Below are 25,528 nucleotides of genomic sequence, written 5' to 3' on the forward strand. Positions count from 1 at the left end.
TGCTGTTCCTGGAGCAGCCCTGGATCCCCCTACATTCCTTGGAGTTCCCATTGTCATGAAAAGCCCTCCACCTGGATACCACACACCCCACAGGAAGCTGCCCTGCAGCTGCAGAGAGGGGCTGGAACTCTGTACCGAGAGCTGACACCAGAGAGTCTACTGGGGTCTGGGATAGACTAGACTCCAGAAATAGTGCCCATGGGACTGGGCTGGGGAGTGTTGATTGATGTAGAAAGGAAACCAGGCGTGACCAGCAGGTGATGAAACTTAATGGTCTTGTGTCTCCTTAGCTGATTCCAAATGAATAAATGATCTAAAACTCCAGGACTTGAGAATCCATTCTTTTTTTTTTAATTTTATTTTATTATGTTATGTTAGTCACCATACATTACATCATTAGTTTTTGATGTAGTGTTCCATGATTCATTGTTTGCGTATAACACCCAGTGCTCCATTCAATACGTGCCCTCTTTAATACCTGGGGGGATGGGTTAGCCTGGTAATGGGTATTAAAGAGGGAATCCATTCTTAAGGATGATTCCATAAGGAAGGCAGGATAATCTGGCCCCCATGTTTGGTCAAAGTTTAATGGAACAAACATGGTCTTGGAGTCCAAAAGGATTAGGATAAGAATTCAATGACATGATAAGGAAAAGCACCTAAACACAGCAGATACTCTATAATTGGTATCTATTTTGACATTTTTATCATTTTAATTATTAAAACCATCTGTAGCCTGGCCAAAAGGCTTCTATCCGGGCACCAAACATCCCCCTCTCTATTGCTTCACACTGAGCCCTGGGAAGGAGTAGGAGGGAATGAGCAAAAGCATCCACATTTGGGAGTGTCTGGAGCAGGCTGGCAGGGCGTGCTGTGGTGCATTCACAGAGCTGAGTGATCATCTTTGTCAAGGGGACAAGAATGAGCAGTTCCTCAAGGAACCGTCAAGGGAAGCCCAGCAGTGAGAGTGTGATAGGGACTGGGACGGGGAAGGGGAGAGCCCAGAGGAAGTCAGAAAGCAAGTTCTGCTCTGGAGCCTGGGGACGGAGGGAAGGGGTTTTCCCTCACCTCACCTTCATCCAGCCCCACTGACCACCACAGTAATAATAAATAGAACGATCACTGTTTTTGAGTTCTGATTGCAGCCAAACATTAAGATAGGAATTCTCCATATATAATTATTTCATTCCTTATCTTAGATATGAAATTACTTCGAGACTGTGATACTGACTTGTTCAGTGTCACTCAGTCAGCAAAGGGGGCTGAACCTAGAGACTTAAGATGCTAGTTTGGGCTCTTCTCACGAAGCCACCCTGCCTCTCAACAAAGGAACGATTTCTCAACTGATTCAGACCAAGCTAAAGAGAGGGTATGGTTTGGAATATCAAAAGACTTGAGCAGGATATCCTGAGCATGGACCATGGGCTATGAAAAACCACAGGTTCTTCTGTCTCCTGCTGTCTCCCATCTGTTGCCTGTCTCCTCTATTGCCCAGTCCATGAAAACCCAAAGGGCTTCAGGGAGAAGTGACCAGGGACCCAGCTGGCCTCTTTGTGCTTCTTCCATCCCTGGGGCTCTTCTCAGACAGTACTTGCTTGGCTTTGAAGCTGCCATGCTTCCCCTTTATATCCCTCCTCTCCAAACTGTTCTCAGGTATCCCAATGACATTCCTGCTTGAAAGAGTGAACTAATGAGAAATTGGGATGAGATCATAAAACAGGCCCGTGACCTAAAGAAGACGGGAGAATTTGGTTCATTGACTCCTAGCCAAGTGATGCTCAACCGCCAGGGCTCTCAGGGAGCCACTGGGCAGGGAAATATAGCCCAGGAAACCACCATTACTTGGCAATTTCTTAAGAAGTAGAGGATCTCGGGGCACCTGGGTGGCTCAGTTGGTTAAGCGACTGCCTTCGGCTCAGGTCATGATCCTGGAGTCCCGGGATTGAGTCCCACATCGGGCTCCCTGCTCAGCGGTGAGTCTGCTTCTCCCTGTGACCCTCCCCGCTCTCATGCTTTCTCTCTCTATCTCATTCTCTCTCTCAAATAAATAAATAAAATCTTTTTTAAAAAAAAGAAGAAGTAGTAGAGGATCTTGCCCCAGAATGAATAACAAGAATGGCATTCATTCTCATGAGAATATGCCCATTCGTTCATGCTGGAACTTGGTGTTGTATTTTTCAAACAACTTTACTATGGCCCATCAGTTATTCAAAGAATGCCTCTCGGGAACCATTTTTTCTAATATGTATGTTTAAACATATCTTTTCCCATTGAGCATCTTTTATCTTACAATCCCTAAAGTCCTTTATAATTCTATTTCCATTAGCCTCCCCCCGCCTTGCTGCCATAAGAGACTGGTTACTGAGTAATATCATTCCCATAATATCACCAAGGACATGGAGTTTGCCAGCAAATGTTTATAACATACCCTCTTATAATATACCCTCTCCTGAAAACTCTTTGTGTCTACTGTCTGCCAGGCAGATGGCACACCAAGGCTCATCAAACAAGTAACCAAGAAAAGTAAGATATTTTCAGCCCAAACTTTCTCCTGCTGATCCCTTGCCCCATCACCCTAGGCTGTAAGTGAAAGGTTGCCAAGGTGCACATCTGCTTTGTCAGTTTCAGACATGAAGTTTAGTGGTGGTCTTTGCGTTTCCCTAGCTATTGAGCTGGAAAGAAATATGTGGCAAGGAAAAATAGCACCTATGCATAAAAGCAGAAAGTTATCATATACATATATATAAATACATACACATATACATATATTATTATGTATATATAATTAATGTATTATAATTATAGAATAATTGTAATGTATTATATTTCATCATATTATATTATATTATATTATATTATATTAATTAGTGCTCCCAAAAGAATTGTAGTGATTCCATTCTCTCCATACAACCTCAGTAAATGGCCCAACAGACGAATGCAACAGCCAGGCATAGCCTCTGACCAGGGGAACAACTGGAGATACAATGGGGGAGGCTCCCTTCCGTAGGAGAGGCTGACATCACCCAAGTCAGATCACAACATGCTTACTTAGAGGATCCGATTCCAGGCCCTGTAGAGCACAGCGTTTCTGGGCTATTCTTGCCCAAAGAAGGACAAGGTGCTGGGACAGAGGGAACATTGGACTTGGAGAAACCGGTCTGGCTGCATGTTCCAGATCTACCGTAGTAGTTAAGTCACATGCTTTCTCAGCCTCAATTTCTTCATCAGTAAAATGGAATTCATATCTTTCTCACGGATATTAGAGGACTGTTGTGAGATACACATTGGATTTGTAATTTATACATTATAAAATATATAAAACCATAGAAGGAAATATCCCTGCACTGCAACTGGAAAACTCTGTCATAGCTTTCAGGTTTGGAGGCAGATACAGAGTGGTTTACGGACCAACCCATGCCTCTAATCTGCAGGATGTGTGCTAACGTGTGCTTGGAGGTTGTACAGTCCTTTATGGGTATGTAAGGCACTCACTGTCCACAGGCAGGTCTCTCAAGGGAGGATACAATGCCATCTAGGAGGTAGGAGAGACATGCACAACACTCCGTGTGAACATAGCAACTGTTTCAAATGCATTTTTCACTCTTTTGGTTCAGAGATTTGGATTTTGTGGGGTATGGGGAGGCAGGGATGAAAGCAGACAAAGAAAGAGAGAGAGAGAAGATAGGAATTGCACCAACCCAGAAAACAGTCTTCGAGTCTTCAGGGCCCACTTGGTCAGGCTAGATGTCTCATGGGTCCTCCAACGTGGCATGTCCTAAGCCGAACTCATCATTGTCCCAAGCCTCACCTGCCTGTCCTCCTCTGCTCTCGGTCTCAGACAACAGTGGCACCAACTCCCCACTGTTCCAAACCTGACCATCAGCCTGGACTCCCCACCCACTTAATCCAAATCCAGTGACAGCAAATGTCCTTAAAATGCCAGCCCTGTGACTATGTCTGGGACTCTCTGCTGGCCTGAATTACCCCAATTACCTCTCAAAGTTCCCAGCTCTCTTCCTTGAATCCGTTCTCCATATTCCTGATTCCTAAAACCAAACCTGATCTTGTCCTTTCCCTCAGGCTCCTGCCTTGTTCTGTGAGTTTGTTTCTTGACTTTCTCTCACACACATCTAGACTTTTTCCTCTTGCTTCTGGGTTTTTGCATATGTTATTCCTCCTGTCTACAGGCACCTTTTCCCACTTCCCATAAGTCCTTCTCATCCTGGAGGCTTCCAGAAAACCTTCCCATTCCCACCGATTAAATTCAGTGTCCCTCTCCAGTGCTTCCTGTTCACACCCTCTCTGACATGATCAAGTATTCAGAACATTGAATGGCAAGAAGTGGTTTGCCAAGTGATTTCAAGACCATGAACACGTCTGAAGCACGGCCCAGATCTTATTTCAGTTCTGTGTGTTAAGCACCCAAAAAAGTGACTGGAGCATGGGAGGTGCTCAAAAACTATTTGTTGATTTTTTTTAATTTAAATTCAAGTTAGCAGACAAATAGTGTAGTATTGGTTTCTGGGATAGAATTTAGTGATTCATCACTGACATATAATACCCAGTGCTCATCCCAACAAGTGCTCTCCTTAATGCCCATCACCACTTAGCCCATCCCCCCACTCACCTTGCCTCCAGCAACCCTCAGTTTGTTCTCTATAGTTAAGAATCTCTTATGGTTTGCCTCCCTCTCTGTTTATATCTTACTTTATTTTTCCTTCCCTTCCCATATGTTCATGTGTTTTGTTTCTTAAATTCCACATATGAGTGAATCATATATTTGTCTTTCTCTGACTGACTCATTTCACTTGGCATAATACGCTCTAGTTCCATCCACACCATTGCAAATGGCAAGATTTCATTCCTTTTGATCGCCTAGTGATAGTCCACTGAATATATATACCATATCTTCTTCATCCATTCATCAGTTGATGGACATTTGGACTCTTTCCATAATTTGACTATTGTTGATAGTGTTGCTATAAACATTGGGGTGCATGTGTCCCTTTGAATCAGCATTTTTGCGTCCTTTGGATAAATACCTAGTAGTGCAATTGCTGGGTTGTAAGGTAGTTCTATTTTTAACTTTTTGAGGAACCTCCATACTATTTCCCAGAGTGGCTGCACCAGTTTGCATTTCCACCAACAGTTTCTCTTAAACTTCCCCTTTCTCTGCATCCTTACCAACATCTGTTGTTCCCTGAGTGGTTAATTTTAGCCATTCTGACAGGTGTGAGGTGGTATCTCATTGTAGTTTTGATTTGTATTTCCCTGATGATGAGTGATGTTGAGCATCTTTTCATGTGTCTGTTTGCCATCTGAATGTCCTCTTTGGCAAACTAATCTGCAAGAAAGCAGGAAAGAATATCCAATGGAAAAAAGACAGTCTCTTCAACAAATGATGCTGGGAAAACTGGACAGCCACATGCAGAAGAATGAAACTGGACCATTTCCTTACACCACACACAAAAATAGACTCAAAATTGATGAAAGACCTAAATGTGAGACAGGGAACTATCAAAATACTGGAGGAGAAAACAGGCAGCAACCTCTGTGACCTCAGCTGCAGCAAATTCTTACTAGACGTATCTCTGGAGGAAAGAGAAACAAAAGCAAAAATGAACTACTGGGACCTCATCAAGATAAAAAGCTTCTGCACAGTGAAGGAAACAATCAGCAAAACTAAAAGGCAGCCTACGGAATGGAAGAAGATATTTGCAAATGACATATCAGATAAAGGGTTAGTATCCAAAATCTATAAAGAACTTATCAAACTCAACACCCAAAAAACAAATAATCCAGTTAAAAAATGGACAGAAGACATGAATAGACACTTCTCCAAAGAACAGTTTGTTAATTTGGGTAGCATTAAACTGAAGTAGATCTGTTTCGATTAGCCTGAAGAAATCAAAAGAGGCTTTGTTCTGACTATACCCCATTCCAGAGGACACCTCTTGCATTCCCCAGCCCGGCAAGATGGTGACTGACTGGAGCTTTTCCACAAGCCAGGGCTCTACCAGAAGTCAGGAAACTTACTCCAAAGCTGGCCCAAATACGGTGTTTGCCCCAGTGAACCCGGCTTCCTATACTCCCCAATATAACCCATCTTCAGAAGTGGTTGTTCATGATCTTAGACCCAGCAAGGGCCTTGATAATAGTCCTAAGACCATTACTTCAACTGCTTGACAGGCCCATTGAATGCATGTTTCCCGAATAAATCAATGAATGAATGCAAATCAAGTTTTGACACATGCCCTACGTATTCTGCAGCATAAAGGAATAAAATTGTTCCCATTCCTTCCAAGCTTTATTCCTCACTACTTCAACAGGGCTTGGAGAGAGAGAGCATTCCTCCGCTCTCAGTAAAGTATATGGATGGGCTTTGTGATAGCTATTTTCTTGACTTTTTCTCCATGCAAGTGACAGTCTATTTGGCCAAACTTGCCAAAACTCAGGTCCTATTGTCTATATATTGTTATATGAAACACAATCCTTAAGATTTCTTTGGGTTTTTAAAGTCTCTTTCTTACTGGCCTGAATTGTCCACAGGCTTTAGGAGGTTGCACAATGCAGATTCCCAAAATGGTGACAAGGCTTATTTCTCCCTTTATCCAAGCAATTTGCAATGTGGCTTTAGCTCCTCCCAGCAAAAGACAGTCTATTTCCCCTTCCTTTATATTCGGCTGCCATTGTCATGTCCTTTGCACCACAGAATGCAGTGGAAGTGACAGTAAGCTAGTTGAGAGCCTAGGCCTCAAGAGACCTTTTGCACTTCCGCAGGAACCCTGCTTAGCTACCCTGCAAACAAGCCCCGTCGAGCCTGCTGAGTGACACCATTCCAGTTATCTATTGCTGCATAACAAGCCACCTCAAACTCAGTGCCTTAAAACAACAATTATCATCCATTTTCCTTACAAATGAGCACTTTGGGCAGGTCCTGGCAGAGACCATTCATCTCTGCTTCCCACAGCATTAGCTAGGGCAGCTCAGAGGCTGGGGGTGACTCATCTGGGACCTGGAGTCATCGAAGTGTCACTCACATGTCTTCTGGCTGATGCTGGCTGTCAGGTGGGACCTCGGCTGGGACCGTGGGGCTGGACACCCAGCTGTAGCCTCTCCTTGTGGCTGCTGGACTTCCTCATAGCACTGGAGGTGGGTTCCAAGAGAAAAGTCATGACGGGAAGAAAATGGAAGCTACCAGTTTCTCAAGGCTAAACCTGGAAATTAGCGCAGCATTCCTTCTGACGTATTCTATTGGTCAAAGCAGTCACAAAGTTCTTCCCAGATTCAAGGGGAAGGAGGAAACAGCAATCTCCCATTGTAAAAAGAACGCACGAGACAGGATATATTGTGGTGGTCATCTTTCGAAAATACAGTCTTCCACACTCCCATACCCTAACCAACAGCTAACCAACTGCCAGACACGCGATGAGGTCCTCCTGAACCAGTCAGACACACACACACACACACACACACACACACACACACACACACACACCAGCCAACTGACAAACTGGCTGCAAATGCAGAAGCTAACTCAACCAAGATTAGCTGAACCTGACCCAGATTGGCAGGACCGCCTAGCTGCCCTGTCCATTAATACTGGCTGTAGACTTGAGGGCATTAATAGATGACTATCTTTGTAAGTCATCAAGTTTTAAGGTGGTTTGTCCCACAGAAATAATCCTGGCTCTACCACCTACTGGCAAGTTAACGACTTTGAGCCTTAATTTCCTTGTTTATGAATATACCTATGTCACAGGTTCATAAATTATTAGGATTCAATGACATAACAGGACTCACGTGCCTAGCCAAGTGCTGGCACAGAGTTCATATATGATAGTTCCCTTCCCTTCCTCACATATTCAAAGCTATAATGAAGGTCATGTTCTCATCATTCCCTATGACGCATACACTAAGGTCGTAGAATCTTGCTGTGTGTCAATCTCAGTTCTGCTTTGCAGAAGGTGACTTTCAAAAGTAACTCTCCTTACTAATCAATTAAACTAGTGAGAATTTTCAAAATCACTCAACTATTCCAGGAGAAAGGAGAAAGGGCAGGACAAGAGGTGAACTGCATGATCCTCTTAATGAAAATTTCAAGGAGTCTTGGTTTATAAACACTGCAAAAATCCATTCTAAACAAAAACATCAGCTTTTCACTGTGACTTGGATATTAGCCAGCAACGAAGGAGAGATTGACCTGATTTAGGGTTGGTTGCACAATATGAAAAGTGATTTTTTTCCCTTTCCCTAGACCTACAGCTAATAGCTTTGTTTGTGTCCCTGATCAACAGAACATTGTGCCTGTCCCTTTTAAAATCTGTAAGTGCACAGTGGAACTTTGCTTATGGTTAACTCCACATACGCTTTGGAGCTGCTGCAGTTGACATAAACTCAACTAAAGCAGGGGGTCCTGAATAAATGCATCACATTCTGATACTCTGTGCCTAAACTCCTGAGGGGAGAGGAATACAAAATAGAAAAGCAAAAGATGGTTGGTTGTCTCGGCTTTTGCTCCTGACAGTAACAACACAGGCTTATATTTGCAGGGAAATTTTCATCTGGCAGAGGACTTCAGGTCCCTGATTTCCTTTTAACCTGTACCACAGCCCTGTGGGACAGGAGAGTAAGTGTTAATATTCTCCTTCTACAGATGAGGACAGTTCTGGGATTTGACTCCTTGTTTAATGGTTGCCAAGCTTTTAATGAACTCTCAAACTGGGGAGTTTGTTAAAAATTTAGATTTACTGGGTTCTACCTCAGATATCTGGCCTTGATAAGGTGTAGGGTGGGGCTCACAAATTAGTATTTTGAACAACATCCTAGATGGCCCTTTGATAACATTGCTTCAGTCTGATACTCTTCCTACCATGAAAAATCAAAGGATGATTTTTAGAACTCATACACACAAATAAATCCTATTTTTTTCATGGCTTGTTACTCTTGAGAATTTGGAAATACCATGGGTCATATCATGCCCTCTTGAAACATAACTATTACCTTCAGTGAAAGCCTCATAGAGCACAGTTAATGCATTTGGTTGGTGCTTGATCTGACTGCCAACACCACAGTATTTGGCTTGGGAATGCAGATTTTTTTTCCAGTAGATTTGTCTTCCTAATTATGTCTGACTTCAGATAACATTAAAATTAAATTGCTTTTCCTTTTTCTTGGGCTCACACAAGGGAAGAAGTAAGGAGCACTAGATGGCAGAAAAAACAAATGATGGACTCAAAGAGCTATAGTGATTATCTGGATCCTGCTTCTCATTGACTGAGGTAGAGAAACAAAGGAATAAAGATATTAAAGGTCAAGACAATCCAGCCTTGACCAAAATAGTACCAAGCCATACATCACATAGCCCAAATGGCATTTGAAAACTCTGTGAGGGCAGTCTTGAGTTCTTCCTCTGAAAGTTAATCAACACTCTACCATATTTGCCCACACTTTCGTGGAACTAATAATTCAAATGAGAAGCCAACAGCCATATAGCATGATTATTCCTTTAGCACATTGTCTTGTGCTAAATTATAAATTACTGTTATTGAATAGATTATTTCATGAATTGAAAGTTTCTACCTCTTTGTAAAGACACATTACTATCTGAAGATATAAACAAAAACTATTCTATTGTCTTTTCATAGTAGATACTCAATAGCTGTTTGATGGATGAATGAGTGAGTGAGGAGGGCAAGGCAAGAATCATTTTGATGATCCAGACAGACTCAGATGTAAAAGTTGAAGCATGTTAAGGGAAAATTCTAGAGAAGAGATGGGCAATATCAAGTTAACATCAAGTTGAATTAGATCAGCCAGATGTAAAGGGTTTCAATATCCTCTGGAGGGGTCTTGATGTTATGAGAATATCTAGCAAGCATGAGGTTACTGCCACTTCTTCAGCATCTTGACCTAAGGAAGCAAAAATGAGTTCCACCTACCCCAGGGGCCATCCTACTCAAAGAGGTCCTCACTGCTGTACATATTAATGTGCATATTCACATTTTGAAGTACTAAAGGCTCTTGCCTTGATCTAGTGGCCAAGGTCTCTGAACTTCCCTTGTGGCAAACCACCCTATAAAGCCTTATCCAATACAAATCTCTTTAATTTCACATCAACAAAAGTCATGCATCAGAGGCTAACTAAATGCTTGCCAGTCCCTTTTTCCCATCATAGGAATACAGAAAACCTACATTTCCTAGCTTCCCTTGCAGTTAGGTTGGGGCCATATGACCAGGTTCTGGCCAAAGGAATATGAAAATAAATGATGATCGCCACTCCCAAGCTGGATAAAAAATACCCCACACAATCAACCTCATTCTATATCTTTGCTCATCAGCTGAGGAAAGCTGAAGCTCCAATGGAAAACATTGAAAAAGTCCTAGGAAACATGGGAACCATAGGACAAAATGTGTCCAAGTCCCCATATCAACACTGGAGCAGAGCCCTCCGAAGACGTGCCCGATCTCCAGGCGGCTCTGGCACAAGGGAGAAGGGAACCTCTGCTAATATAACCCCCAATGAGGGATGCCTGGGTGGCTCAGTTGGTTAAGGGTCTGCCTTCAGCTCAGGTCATGATCCCAGGACCCTGGGATCGAGTCCCACATCAGGCTCCTTGCTCAGCAGGGAGCCTGCTTCTCCCTCTCCCTCTGCCTGCAGCTCCCCCTGCTGGTGATTGTTCTCTCTCTCTCTCTCTCTCTCTCTCTCTCTCTCTCTCTCTCTGACAAATAAATAAATAAAACCTTTAAAAAAAATAACCCCCAATGAGAGGTGGAGGATGTTGACTACAGCACATGGTGAGTTCTAACTAATATGGGTCACATCTTCACGTGACTCAAGAATTGAGTCTATAATGGGCATATCTATAGACCAACATAAAACAACAGAATCAGAATATGAAAAAACTTTTGTGGACTTTTTTTCTCTCTTCTGGAGAAAAAAGAATTTATTATACTAAACATTAAAAAAAAAGGAGCAAACTGAACAGCTCTCCCTCTATTTGTAGAAGTAAACACTTTCTCTGTCATACTTGTACTTCTTTTATATCTGAAACTGAGTCAGTTATTTATTTTTGTGATTATATAATCAAATCCAATCAAGAGAAAATCTGGACTGCTGTCTGTTACTAGCTTGGATGAGCTGGTTTTATCTTACAGCTTCTCTTTATTTGAAATGCTCATCTTTGTGTCAGACTCTTGGTGCCCCCAGGAGAAAAAAATATTATTACCAGATTTAGTAATATTTACTGAGCATTTACTGTGTACCAAGGACACTGCCAGCATTCTCACAAGCACCCTATGAGATAGGTTCCAATTTACAGATGAGAAAATTAAGGCAGAGAAAAGTTCTACTTGTTTCCAGGGCCACCTAGATCATAAATCATTTAGGCAGATTAGGATCTGTTCACTCTCACTATAGAAGCTGCTCTCCTGGGGATGCCTGGGTGGCTCAGTCGTTAAGCATCTGCCTTCGGCTCAGGTCATGGTCCCAGGGTCCTGGGATCAAGCCCCATGTCAGGCTCCCTGCTCAGTGGAGAGTCTGCTTCTCCCTCTCCCTCTGTCCCCCCATCCCCCGCTCATGCTCTCTCTCGCTATCCCTCTCTCTCTCAAATAAATAAATTAAATCTCTCGCTCTCTTGCTCTCTCTCAAATAAATAAATTAAATCTTTTTAAAAAAGAATCTGCTCTCCTAACCACCTCATCTTATTTTCTTCCTTGATGCAGTTTTGGATGCTCATTTTCTCGGGGTTGTCTGTGACTATCACATAGTAACCATTTTCCTGGAGACAGAATTCCAAATTGGCTATGAAGTCAGTTACTTTAATTATGATCTGGTCACCTTCCTAAATGTACCTCCTCATTGGCCCTTATTTTATTACTCTGAGCTCTACATATTTATGAATGTAACTGAGGTTCTTTTGAGTTAGGAATTCTTCAAACTTTTCCAACTATTTTTCAAAGGCTTGGGGCTACACACACTCCTTAATGACTTAAAGGGAAATTTTCTCTCCATTACAAATTTCAAGCCTGCTTACCTTTTAAATATTTAATATTTAGGTATTATAAGAGCAATGGGATTGTTTGATGTCCTAATTGCCTCGGGCCTTGTTTTCAGTGCCTTTGTAGCCAAGGCTGATATGACCAGTGGCATCCATCCTGCTGCTTAGTTTAAAGAACCCCCGGACAGCCTGCCTGATACGAGACGCAGGGTTGAACTCACAGGAATGTCAGTGCGCAGACTAACCACCCTCTGCAGACGCAGACTCTGCCCACCCTTCCCCTCCACACACACACATGCCTGCCGGTGAAATGAAATCACAATTCACATCCAGGACAGTATGAAAGAGAAAACAAAGAAGGCCAGTATGAGGCACAATCCCCTTACCCGCTTTTTCTTTGTTACTGGGAGTTCTCACATTGATGATATTTATAGATAAATGTACACCAGTATGTCCCTTTGTGCGTGTCTGTACAGAATGTGAAAATGGAGCTTTAAGTTAAAGTCTGGAAACAGAGATATCATTTTGCTATGGTATCGAATTTCAAAAGAGGGAAACAAAAACTATTCAACACTTAATCCCTTCACTCACATCAAGGGTTAAGATCGCAAGATTAAGAGATGAGGAATATATACGTGTGTGTATAATGTAAATATATATATAAATATATATCCTATTGGTTCTAATTCTCTGGAAACCCACGACACAAAGGGGAACAATTAATAACTAGGCCCAGGCAACAAGCAACTGGGACCAGCCTGAGTAAACCAGGCTGCATGATCTCCTTCATCAGAATCCAAGAGTTAGCCAAATGTGGAAGAAGGATTAGAAGTGCCAGGGAGGGGGCGCCTGGGTGGCTCAGTCGTTAAGCATCTGCCTTCGGCTCAGGTCATGATCCCAGGGTCCAGGGATCGAGCCCCGCATCGGGCTCCCTGCTCAGCGGGAAGCCTGCTTCTCCCTCTCCCACTTCTCTGCTTGTGTTCTCTCTCTTGCTGTCTCTCTCTCTCTGTCAAATAAATAAATAAAATCTTAAAAAAAAAAAAAAAAGTGCCAGGGAGGAGAGAGGAGTCTGAGAACACCGTTTCCCTGACCATGGCCTCCTGCCTGGAATAAGCCTGAAGTGAGAGAAAGGGAGAATTTTTTTTATTTTAAAACAAAATCTGAGGGTTTTTTTTTTCATTTTTTGTTTTATTTTTTTTATTTTACATTCAATTAGCCAGCATATAGTACATCATTAGTTTCTGATGTAGTGTTCAATGATTCATCAGTTGCGTATAACACCCAGTGCTCACTTATTTATTTGAGAGAGAGAGTACGAGCTGGGGGATGGCCAGAGGGAGAGAGAAAAGGACAAGCAGACTCCCTGCTGAGCGGGAAGCCTGACACGAGGCTGGATCCCAGGACCCTGAGATCATGACCTGAGCCAAAATCAGATGCTTAATCAACTGAGCCAGCTAGGCACCTCCAAAATTTGAGTTTTAACTATAATATGGGATCAGATACACTGATTTCCATCCTGAGATGATGTCGGTGCCTTGAAGTGATGGGAGAAACATTTGAGTTACTCTGGCTTGGACAGAAGGGTCCTAGGGCACATCTGTATTTAACCGGGTGAAAGAAGAAAAATTAGTCCCACAGAGTGGACTTAGAAAGTCAGTAGGAGACAAACTCAAGTGACTACCTGCCTTCCCTCCCTGGTTACATGTATGTATATATCCTTCACCTTGGTAGAAAACCCACCTGAGTTACACCCAGCTACCAGCTCCTGCAGCGCCAAGTCCCAGCCTTGGGGCCTGGGCAGACACCTCTATCTCCCATACTCAGGGGCCGCTCTGGTGGGTTCCATGACCCGGGATGAGCTCAGCCACAACTCATGTTTTGGCACTCAGCATCTATTCTGCTCACACCTCAATTGACATGATTAACCCATCAGGGCATCTGGTAACCACAAAGGCTGTTGAACACATTCATACTACTCTACACATTCGGTACGTATTTATCGAACATCTCCCTGTGCCTGGCGTTATTGGACAGAAGTACAAATATAGAGCTTCTAGCTTCAAGAAACTTGCAATCACATGTAAACTTTGACATATATATATATTCTTGTATTCAATGTTAATCCTCTTTTGTATCTTAGTCAACATATTTTAAATTCTGAGAGTTCTGAATTTGATTTACTTGTTTTTCCAAACTTACCCCTGTAAGTTCTGTTCCTGGCTATAAAAATCAGAGCAAAGACTAGTTTTGTGGTTTGAATGAGAAACCTAACATAAAACACCACAAACTTTAAATTAGGGAGACTTTTCTTTAACTAGAGACTTAGAATGTGTGCAAAACCCTTTTATTGTGTATAGCACACAGAGACACACACATATACAATCATTACTTTTAGATTTTTCAGGTTGCATTTAAGTGATCTACTTTTTTTTTCTAAATGCTGAAAGAGGGCCTGAGGACTAAAATAAATTGCTCTTCCTAAGATATGGGAGTAGCACTGAAATTATCCTTTTGAAAAGCAGAGGGCCAGATGGCCAATCTATACAATCCTTTGAAAAAACTTAATTCCACAAGAGAGAGCTCATGAAATGGCCTCAGATTTTCTTTCAGGAAGTGAGCTAAGATGAAACCAAGTGGCTAACACTCTTAAGCACAAGATCCATGCTCTGACGGAGGGAAATGAGCAGGGGTCAGAGCTTTGTTCTGAGATACAAAGTTCAGATGTCAGTCAATAAGGAGAGAACAGAAGCAGACAGGGGCGTCCCCAGGGCTTGAGAACAGATCAGAATAAGACCCTGTGGGCTACACTGGGCAGAAGGGACATTGTCCTAAGTGTGGTGTAGGCTCTCAGCACTTCCTGCCTTATTTCGTGGAAGAACGAACTACTGACACACTCAGCTCCCATGCCCCCTGCCCCTTACCATTCCCATGAAGCTGCCCTTTAGTTCCCATTTTAGCCAAAGCTCCTGTCACTGAAGCCTCACTCTGCACCAGTATTTCCAGAACTAAATCGGAGACCATCCAGAGAACTCGTTCATAAAGGAAATGGGAGGGGGAGTGCTATTGCTTTATCTAAAACCAAATGTATTTCTTGGCTCCCTGTCTGGCAGTTGGTTACTGTCCATAAAATCAAGCAAATTTCCTTGAAGGGATCTTTGCTTGTTTCCTGTGAAGCCCACTACACCTGCCCCAAATAAACCAAACTACCCTTAGCCTGCTCATTGCCACTGGCAGCTTACCTCCCCCTCATCCCCATCACCGTATCTCATGAGTGTTGCCCAGCCTTGATAAGCCTTACTCCCCTTGGAATTCAGTTAAGTCACCTTTTCCCTTCAAGGATACACATGGCTTCTGCCTCATGGAGTATCCTTGGCACATCACTGGCCCACGCCTGTTTTGTACCAGCAGAATCTCCCGAACTTTAACAGAGATGATACAGATGTAATTAAACCTGAATTCTACTCTCCCCTTGTGACAACTCAGCGGACAATTAATGATGATAAAAGAGCTTGCCAGTTGCTGTCTGACATACCAATGTGAGCTTCCAACTCCGATGAAGATGGAGGGTGAAGGGCAGGTCCCGCAGGCTCCATTTCAATCTGTCTTTTATCTCACACTAGCTAAAAATTAACACTCACTTTGGGGAGATTTAGATTCTTTCTTCTCCTTTCTTAAAAGCACCAAACAGACAATGTGGGGTAATGCAATGTCTATGAAATAAACAAGAACGCTTCTGGGAAGAGTAACTTAAGCTTTACCACCAGGGATGGTAGATTCCAGCCTTAAAGCCAGAGAGAAGCAGGCTCTTCATCCCTGACCCCAATAGAAGAGAGGATGTGCCCACCACCTTTTGGTCATGGTCATGGGGACGTATCAGGTGGTAGGGAGGGATTTTCATAAGGCAGGCACTTCGTGGGTTTTTTCACAGTAATGCTGTTCCCCTTAAAACTAACTTTGATCTCATCTGTCCCTCTCTCTGTCTCTCCAAAATCTCAGGTTCATTCACGACTGCCGCCTGGTGCAATGAAATGCTTGGAGCATGGCCAAGGCTGGAGAGACACATAGGCTGTGGAGGGAGATGACTGGAGAGAAAATAATCAAAAACAAGGAAGATGAGAGGGAATAAGAGAAGCCTGTTCCACGCTCACACTTCAAAACCACGAGCCGACGCTCTGTGGCAACAGAGTTGCGATGCTGGCTTCCTGTGTTGCTTTCTGTTTAACAGTTTGGTGTTTGGGGGGCTTGAGAATCCGTGTAGAAAATTCCCAGGAGGAAAAATGCAAATGACTCATAAACATATGAAATAAATGTTCGACATCCCTTGTAATCAAAGAAATGCAAATATAAAACAAGAAGATAGCATTTTCACCTATCAAATTAACAGAGATTAAAAGGAATTCTAACAGTCAACAGGGACGGTGAGGTGGCCTGTCTCTTGCTGCTACGGAGCTGATTGGTACAACCTTTCTCCTGGGCAATTTGGCACTATGTAGCCAAAGTCTTAAAAATATTCCTACTTCTTGGCCAGTAATTCCCCCTTTAGGTTCTACCCTAAGGACATAAACAGCCATCTGAGCAAATATATCATTGGGATGTTGTTTACAACAAGAAAAGGCACAGGGGCGCCTGGGTGGCTCAGTCGTTAAGCGTCTGCCTTCGGCTCAGGTCATGATCCCAGAGTCCTGGGATGGAGCCCCGCATCAGGCTCCCTGCTCCGCGGGAAGCCTGCTTCTCCCTCTCCCACTCCCCCTGCTTGTGTTCCCTCTCTGGCTGTCTTTCTCTCTGTCAAATAAATAAAACCTTTAAAAAAAAAAAAAAAAAAAGAAAGAAAAGGCACAAAAATAAACTATTACTTTGTTATTAAATACATAATATAAGTAGAAAATATATAATATAAATATAGATTACAACATTCCTTCACTAATATTGTGCAGCAAATGTATATATTTTAAAGACTACTGATATATATAAATTTAAAAAGCAATATTGTATATATAATGTGATCTTAGTTTTTAATATTTAATATATATGTATAAGAGAAAGAGAGAAGTAAAATACATCAAAATATTAATAGAAATTATTTCTTTCTAGGTGATTTCAGTGCATGTTTATTTCTGATACTTTCCTGTATTTTCAAAATTCCTCATGATGAACATATGATAATCAGAAAATAGGAGCAGCATTTTAAAAACGTGTAAATAAAGAATTAAAAGCATATGAGTCAGGATGGGATTTATAACAAACAAACCCCAAACCTCAGTTGCTTAAAACAATAAAGGCTGCAAATCCACTAAAGACTCATCCTCACATTGCGTCACTCAGGAACAAAATGAATAGAGCCTCCATTATCTGGAGCATCATGGTCACCGTGACAAGGGAAAGGAAATGTGACAAATCCTAAACTGGCTCTTTTGTTCATCCACAGGTGAAGCATGTCACTACCACTTACATTTCATTGGCTGAAATCAGTCATATGATGAGTCTTTTCGAATGCAGATGGGGAAGTTCAATCAGCCTAAAGGGAAGAGAATCAGAAATATTTGTGAACAGAACCAGTATTTACTACCCCAAAAATGTTCATTGTTTTCTCAAGAATTAATTAGATGTCAGAACGGAAGTCTTTCCTCTCTGCTTCATTAGCAATTGAGATGTGACGTTATGCATCATTCATAAAACCCTAAACGACTTGGTTCTGCCTCTCAATGCAGGATATGGAATGTAAGCCATTTGGGAGATGTCAGTATTGCAAGCAAGAGGCTATTTAAAAAGGTAAAAAGCTGTAAACATACCAGAGCTACACTAAAGAAACATCCTTTCTTTCTAGGGCTCACGGAGTAGCCAGAGGAATGTCAGCATTCCCCAATCAGCGTTCTAAACAGAGAAAAATCAAAATAAGCAATATTGGAAATGTCTCTCACTTTTTCTTCAGTGTTGGGGCATGGGGCCTAAGTATATATACAAGGTTGTTAACCCAACCACTGAGAACAATTTTTTATTCATGACAGAGAGAGAGAGAGCGCACAGAAGCAGGGGGAGGGGCAGAGGGAGAAGGAGAAGCAGTCTCCCCACCCAGCAGGGAGCCTGAAGCAGTACTCAATCCCAGGACCCTGGGACTACGACCTAAGCCAAAGGCAGACGCTTAACCAACTGAGCCACCCAGGCGCCCCACCACTGAGAACATTTTTCTAGTCAATAGTCTGTTTTCTTTTCAAATCTGTATTCTGCAAATATAAGAGATTAGAACACACCAATTCCAAAATACAACTATCAATGTTAAAGAAAATGCCATTATAATCCCCTGCACATTCAAACAGTTTATCATACTCTATTCAGTACCTTTTTAAAATGCTTTTGTGTTAACAAAAAACGAATATGACTTTATAAATAACAAAAGTGGAAGGCACCATCATTTGGACATTAATTCACATTGTTTTGTTAAAATATAACTTGAACCATGTTAAAAATAAAAGTTAATTATATGGAATGTTAGCTTGTAGCTTGCATTAGTAGACCTCTCTGAGGGATTCAGGTAATTATAGAAAATTCCATCCAAGCTAGAACCCTTAGGGTTATCATGGAATCTTTTCATCACCCACTATATCTAATTGGTCTTCAAATCTTACAGATTCTAAACTTCCTAAATATCCTTTTATCTGATTCTTTCTCTCCATTCACAATTGCTACATTCAGGGCTTTGTCATCCTTCACCCAGGCTATTTCAATTGCTTATTTGCTTGTCTTCTTCCTTCAGACTCCCCTCCCTCAGCCACCCTCCACACTGCCACCAAAATATGTAATCCTGACAGTTCTTCTCTTAAAATCCCTCAGTGCGCCCCCCACCTGGAGGATCTAGTCCAAACTCCCCAGCAGAGCATGGAAAGTTCTTCACCTCATGGCCCTAGGCTACCTCCCAAGCCTACAGTGGCTTTCTTCAAAATGTGTTCAATGGAATATCATTTCCACAGTTATGTAGAGGAATGTGGGTTCCGTGGTCAGATAGATTGGGAAAAGACAGGTTCAACCTGTTTCGTTTCTTCAGGGATGGTCAGAGTTGAGAATTCAAATGTGACTCAATGCATCCCAAGGCTCAGCCCTGGCGCTCTTCTCTTCCTCGCCTACACTCATATCCTGGGTGACTTCACCCAGTCTCTTAGCCTTAACTACTCATATATGCTGACAACTCTTCAGTTTGTATCTCTGGCTCACACTCTGCTCTGAGCGCCAGACTGCCGATTCCCAATCTCCTGCGAGATATCTGAGCGACATCTGAAACCTGACATTCTTTCAACCGCCTCCCTCAGTCTTGCCTCCCCACGCAACAGCAACTTCATTCTGTTAATTACTCAGGTCAAAAAGCGTAATGCCATTCTTGATTCCTCTGTTTCTCCCACACCCCATATTTTGTTTAGCAGCAAATCCCATCAGCTCAACATTCAAACTATATCCAGAATTCGACCATTTCTCATAGCCCACTCTGCCACCTCAGTTCAGGCCACCATCATCCTTCACCTAGATTCTTGAAAGGGCCTCCTAACCAGTGTCCCTGCTTCTGCTCTTTCCTGATGGCGTCTATTCCCAGCCCACCCCCCCCCCCCCCCGAGTAGAGTGCTTCGTTGACTTTAACAGGTCACCACACCCCTTTCCTTAAAACCCTGACGTGGCTTCTCCTTTTACTCAGAATGGAAGCCAGAGTCCTGACTATGATCCCAAGCCCTAAATACTGCTCCTGCATGACCTCTCTGCCCACATCTCCCATCTTCTCCCCTCCCTCCCTGGGCTGTGGCCACACCAGGCTCGGTGCTCCTCTGTAAACCCTGGATGCTCACGGCTCCCTCTTGTCTGACTGCTTGTTAGCCAGAGACACACCCACCTCACTCCCTCTCTTCTTCTGTGTCTCTCCTCAAACCTAACATCTGGTGAGAATGTCCCTGACCTCCCTTTCAAAATTCCAACACGCCCCTCCCCCACACTTCCAATATTCTTTCCCTCTTTATTTTTTTCTCTCTGTAGTATTTAATACCTTTCTCTAAAATACCATATGCTTCAAGTTCTTATTCCGTTGATCGCCTGTCACACTAGATAGAATGTAAGCTCCATGAGGAGAGGGACTTTGACCTCTCCCAGTCACTGCTGTGTCTCCTGTACCCACAACAATGCCTGGCACATGGTAGATATTTAAAATATATTTTTTCAGGGGCGCCTGGGTGGCTCAGTCGTTAGGCGTCTGCCTTCGGCTCAGGTCATGATCCCAGGGTCCTAGGATCAAGCCCCGGGTCGGGCTCCCTGCTCAGCGGGAAACCTGCTTCTCCCTCTCCCACTCCCCCTGCTTGTGTTCCTGCCCTTGCTGTCTCTCTCTCTCTGTCAAGTAAATAAATAAAATCTTTAAAAATATATATATATTTATTCAATGAAGGGATGAATAAATGAATGAACAGAAAAGAGTAAACAGCATTTCCCCAAATTATTCTAACTATTCTAATTGATTTTTTTCTAACTATTCTAATTATTATCCTAAAAGATCTCTTTTTCATGGGGCACTTCACAAGACAAGTTATGAACAAGCCACCACCCTCTTTGCCAGAGCTGAAGTCACACACCATGTTTCCAGTAAAGCTCAGAGTCTAAGTAGGAGAGGAAAATGCCAACGAGGTGCAGCCCTTCCTGACACTGCCCCCCTCCGATGTGCTCTAATTATATCACCTTCCCCACATCACACATACCACACATATGAAACAGCTCCCATATGCCAGGCATTGAGACAACCATTGGTCCAGTACTAAGTCCTAACTCTTCAGCCATGCCTCTGCTTAAAATTTCTTGGAGCTGTAGACCTTCATGGAGTCAGCTTCCCATTCTACTTCTTTGTGTACAAGTCTGTCTCCTTTAGCCAGTCATAAGCTTCTTGAAATCAGGAAGCATGTTTTAGGCATCTGCGAGTCTATCAGGTACCTCCTGTGATGTCTGGCTCACGGTGGGTGTTCAATAAACATTTGCTGCATTGCAAGTCATTGTGCAAGGGTGGTCAATCAGAGGTAGCCGTTGAGAACGGGCTTCACTAAAACTGTTCAATGGCCCAAGTGAGCCTCACACCTGAACTGCACTGTGACTCCAAAGGGGAGCCCTGAATCCAAGGGAAATTAGGATTCCCAGACTTCCAATAGAGGGCAGCACATTTATAACATCTAGACATAATCTAATGCCTAATCACTGGTCTGTGATGGTAGGAAATGTGCCCCAGCCCGATAGACAGAAGGAAAACTGCAAAGAAAGCATTTATGGCTATAAACAATTTTTCTTTATTCCTCATCTGGGTCCTGAGACCTGTGATTTGGCTCCAATTTTTCATTTGTGGTTGTTTGTTTCAGATAATAAAACTGTTCCTTTAAAATAATGGAGACTATATTGAACCTAAAAATAAATATCGCAAGACCAAAGTCCCTGAGTGGGAGCAATTATTGCAAAAGGACCAGCCAAGCTCAGAACAGCTGTGAAGGGATCCTGGCCCAGGTTGATCTGGAGTCAACATGAGCAAGTTGACAAACCAAAGTAGACAACATTTTAAAATACAGAAAACAAACACACGCAGCAATGGTAAATATACCACCCTATGAACATCGCTCTTATTTGATCATTACTGACCACTCACTCCATGCAGTATCTTTAGGACATTTCACAGAATGGAGAGAGAATAAGCATTCGACATGTGAAGGAAAACAACAACAACAAAGAAGCAACAGGAAGAGCTACTTATGAATTTCCAAGAGAAAGGGCACCAGGGTTCAATTTTGCTGTTAGATATACTAAGACCCAGTGAGTCAGCAAATGAGAAGTAAGCCAAACTGATGTGGCTTCATTTCAATGCTCTGGTTGTGTTCTTCTCTGCTGCATTCAGAGAAAAAAAAGTGACAAGATCATTCAGTAAGTTCCATGTACAGTAGTTACCAGGAGTCTGCAGCAATTTTCCTTTTCTCAAAGATTTTATTTATTTATTTATTTATTTATTTATTTGAGAGAGAGAGCATGAGTGGGGGGAGGAGCAGAGGGAGAGGGACAAGCAGACACCACACTGAGTGCAGAGCCCAATGTGGGGCCGGATCCCACGACCCTGAGATCATGACCTGAGCCGAAATCAAGAGTCGGACGCTTAACCCACTGAGCCACCCAGGCGCCCCTGTGGCAGTTTTAGAAAAGACTTTCTCCACAAGATCTGGGTCTAAACAATTCAAAAGCACAACCTATATTTATTTTTCAAGAAACCTCTATGTAAAGACAACTCCCTAAAAAGTACAGCATCTCTCATTCATTTATTTAATAAACATTTATCAAGCACCTACTAGGTACCAGACACTCTACTAAATGATACCAGAAAAAAATGTGTTTAGTTTCTGTCCTCAAAAAGCTCAGGGTCTGGTGGAAGAGTTGCAAGGAAAGAGACATGAAGGATTAAACAAGGTAAGTGCTGTGATTTGGGAACACAGAGGATTAGCGCTGAACCCAGCCTGATGGACAAGGTCTGGGATCAGACTTTCTGGATAAAACTAAGAGGGATCATAAAGGAGGTCTTCCTTAATCTGGTGGCTTTGCCAAGACCTGCAGGGAAAATAAGAGACTTATTACCATGAGCTTACCAAAAGCAAAAACAGAAGCTAATATTGATCAAGAGCTTACTCTACACCAGGCAGAGTTCAGTATTTTGAATATTAGATCTCATTGAGCAGACATTATTAATATATATAAAAAACAGGCCATCAACATCTGGTTGTGGTAGGAAGAATAATGCCCCCAAAGATGTCCACGTTTTTTTTTTGTTTTTTTTTAAAGATTTTATTTATTGACAGAGAGAGACACAGCGAGAGAGGGAACACATGCAGGGGGAGTGGGAGAGGGAGAAGCAGGCTTCCCGCGGAGCAGGGAGCCCGATGTGGGGCTCGATCCCAAGACCCTGAGATCATGACCTGAGCCGAAGGCAGACGCTTAACGACTGAGCCACCCAGGCGCCCCAGATGTCCACGTTCTTATCCCTGGAACTCATGACTGTATTACGTTGGCACAATATGGTCACATGCAAAAGGAGCTTTGCAGATGAAATTAAGGTTATGGACTTTTAAGATAGGGCTGTGGATTAACCCAGATTATCCAGGTAGGCCCAATATAATCAAATCACATGGGCCCTTAAAAATGGAATAGGGAAGCAGAAAAGGTCAAAGTAATGCACCGTGAGAAGGATTCCCCCAACTGTTGCTGGCTCTGAAAATGGAGGAAAGAGGCCACAAGCCGAGCAAGGTGGGGGGCCTCTAGCAGCTGAGAATAATTCCCCAGCTTCCAGTCAGCAAGGAAATGGGACCTCAGTCCTACAGCCCCATGGAACTCAATTCTGCCAACACGATGAATGAGCCTAGAGGCAAATTATCCCTCAGACCATGCCACCATCTTGAGTTCAGTCTCGCAAGACAGGCAGAGAAACCAACAGAGCCCATTGGACTCCTGACTTACAGATCTAAGAGATAATAAATATGTATTAAGTAACAAAATTTGTGGTTATTCATTATGACAGCCTAGAAAACCGATACAATGGCATCATCTGATTAAATGACAAAATAAAATAAATGAGAAAATATCACTACTGTACCTACGATGTGTGTAGGGCTTCTCAAATATCATTCCCTTTAATCCTCATAAACAGGCAAAGTTGATGTTACTCTCCCCATTTCACAGATGACAAAACGGAAGCACAGAGATGTTTAAATAACTCAAGTCACAGTTAATAAGTGGTAGAATTAGGATCTGAGCCCAGGTCTGTCAGATCCCAATGCTTCTGTTCTTTCCACTCTGCCATGAGGCTCCCAGGTAATTATTCTTTGTATGTATATATGCTGGGTCAGAAGCACTTCTCTGTGCATTATCTTAATTGAACCCTGCAATGGTCTGCGAGACAGACCGGGCAGCAATCATTTACCCCTTTTTCCAAACGAGGACACCCAATGTGAACATAAATTAGGAGCTGCCTGTGGGCGCTCACAGGTGAGAACCCAGGCCTTCCAATGGCCAGTCCCACCCTCTCTGCTCCACCACCCCAGCGGTGCAGGGTGTAATTCACGTACACTCTGACAGGTAAGGTTTGTCTCGAATATGCAGCCTGTTCTCAGGCCACATAGTGACCTCAGACGGTCAGGTTTGCCTCGAATATGCGACCTGTTCTCACAAGCGGTGGGAGTGGGTCACTGCTAGGAGAGACAGTGTTGATGGGGCCCTGGGTGAGAAGTCAGTATTCTCCATGAAACTGAAACCTAAGAGCTACATTGCTAGAGTTATATAAGCATTCTTTGTTTCAGTTGGGATGATAATTATCAATAATGCTGTAATATGACTTTAGTGCAGAGAGCCATGTCTTCGGTGTCCTCCACATCTGTGCTAGGGACAAGCAATGATGCCCCAAATGTCTCATTTTTACTCAATTATTTAATATATGTGTTCCTAGAGTCCTTTTGCATTCTGTGCTTTAAAATAATCCTGTTTTTGAGAAGGTTCCAAAGAAATATGCTTTTTCCATAACAGAATCCATTTACTCAAAGGTCTTTCTGGAATGCCTCTATGGGCCAAGCAGGGTGCTAGGCACCAGCAATGCTGGTCCCTGCCTTCATGGAGCTTACACTCTATCAGGAAGACAGACAATAAGCAAGTCAGCAAATGAATAAAAGAATTCTATTTGAAAGATACAGTGAAGGCAATAAATAGGATCTGAAATAGATGGGAGGTGACTATTTTAAGAGCACATGGGGTAGAGGCTCTGACCATGCGGACTAGAGCCTGGGGCAATAGGGCTTCTGCACATAGTAGTAATCTCTGCCAGCTGTGCCCTGGGAGGGGCAGGGTCGAAAACAATGGAGAGATCCTCCATAGAGAGCCTGGTGTTGCAGGAAGGTAGGGGTAGAATGGTTAAGTAATTCAGTTCCTACAAAATACACCTGATCTGCTTCTCTTTCCTTACCATGTGAAGCTGGGCTATGTATTGACCCCGCTGGGCCTCAGTGTCTTCATAGGATGGTGTCAATGCTCGTAAATCACCAAATAGTGTTCAATAGACAGAAAGTGCTCAAGAAATACAAACAGTTCCTGGTACATAGTTATTGCTTGATAAATGGTAGCTGTCTGGAGGGCGTGTCGGCCTGAAAAGTGAAGAAAAGGGAATGATTCCCCATACTGGGTACACAGTGAACATATATGAACATCTCTCACTATCATTATCATCCCCATAAAATGAGGCATGCTCTTATGGGTTGAATTGTGTCCCCCAAAAACAATGCTGAAGTCCTAACCCCCAGCACCCCAGCATGTGACCTTATTTGGAAACAGGGTCATGGTAGATGTAATAAGTTAAAATGAAGTCATACTGTAGCAGAATGGGTCTCTAATCCAATATGACTGGTGTCCTTATCAAAAAGGGGAAATTTGGACACAGACATAGACGTGCATAGAAGGAAGACAATATGAAGAAAATATGAAGACACTGGAAGAAGATGGCCATCAAC

The 25,528-nt window shown here is 42.8% G+C and overlaps 1 long non-coding RNA gene across 8 annotated transcripts in view; it reads right to left on the reverse strand.

Annotated features, from left to right (window-relative positions):
* The window catches only part of LOC118519476 (uncharacterized), a 517,670-nt gene that overhangs the window by 471,639 nt on the left and 20,503 nt on the right, over positions 1–25,528 (reverse strand). For 3 of the 8 annotated variants that reach the window (XR_013449840.1, XR_013449845.1, XR_004912051.2), the window contains 2 exons: positions 17,789–17,870; positions 17,092–17,514 (listed from right to left, as the gene is read on the reverse strand). The exons of 2 other annotated variants lie outside the window; for them this stretch is intronic. This is a non-coding gene — a long non-coding RNA (uncharacterized LOC118519476). Of the gene's footprint in view, positions 1–17,091; positions 17,515–17,788; positions 17,871–21,379; positions 22,590–25,528 lie in introns of those variants that run through there. 3 more of the 8 variants (XR_004912052.2, XR_013449844.1, XR_013449841.1) reach the window with 2 other exon arrangements.

The sequence above is a fragment of the Halichoerus grypus genome, chromosome 7 (assembly GCF_964656455.1).
Source record: "Halichoerus grypus chromosome 7, mHalGry1.hap1.1, whole genome shotgun sequence".
In the NCBI taxonomy this organism is placed as follows: Eukaryota; Metazoa; Chordata; class Mammalia; order Carnivora; family Phocidae; genus Halichoerus; species Halichoerus grypus.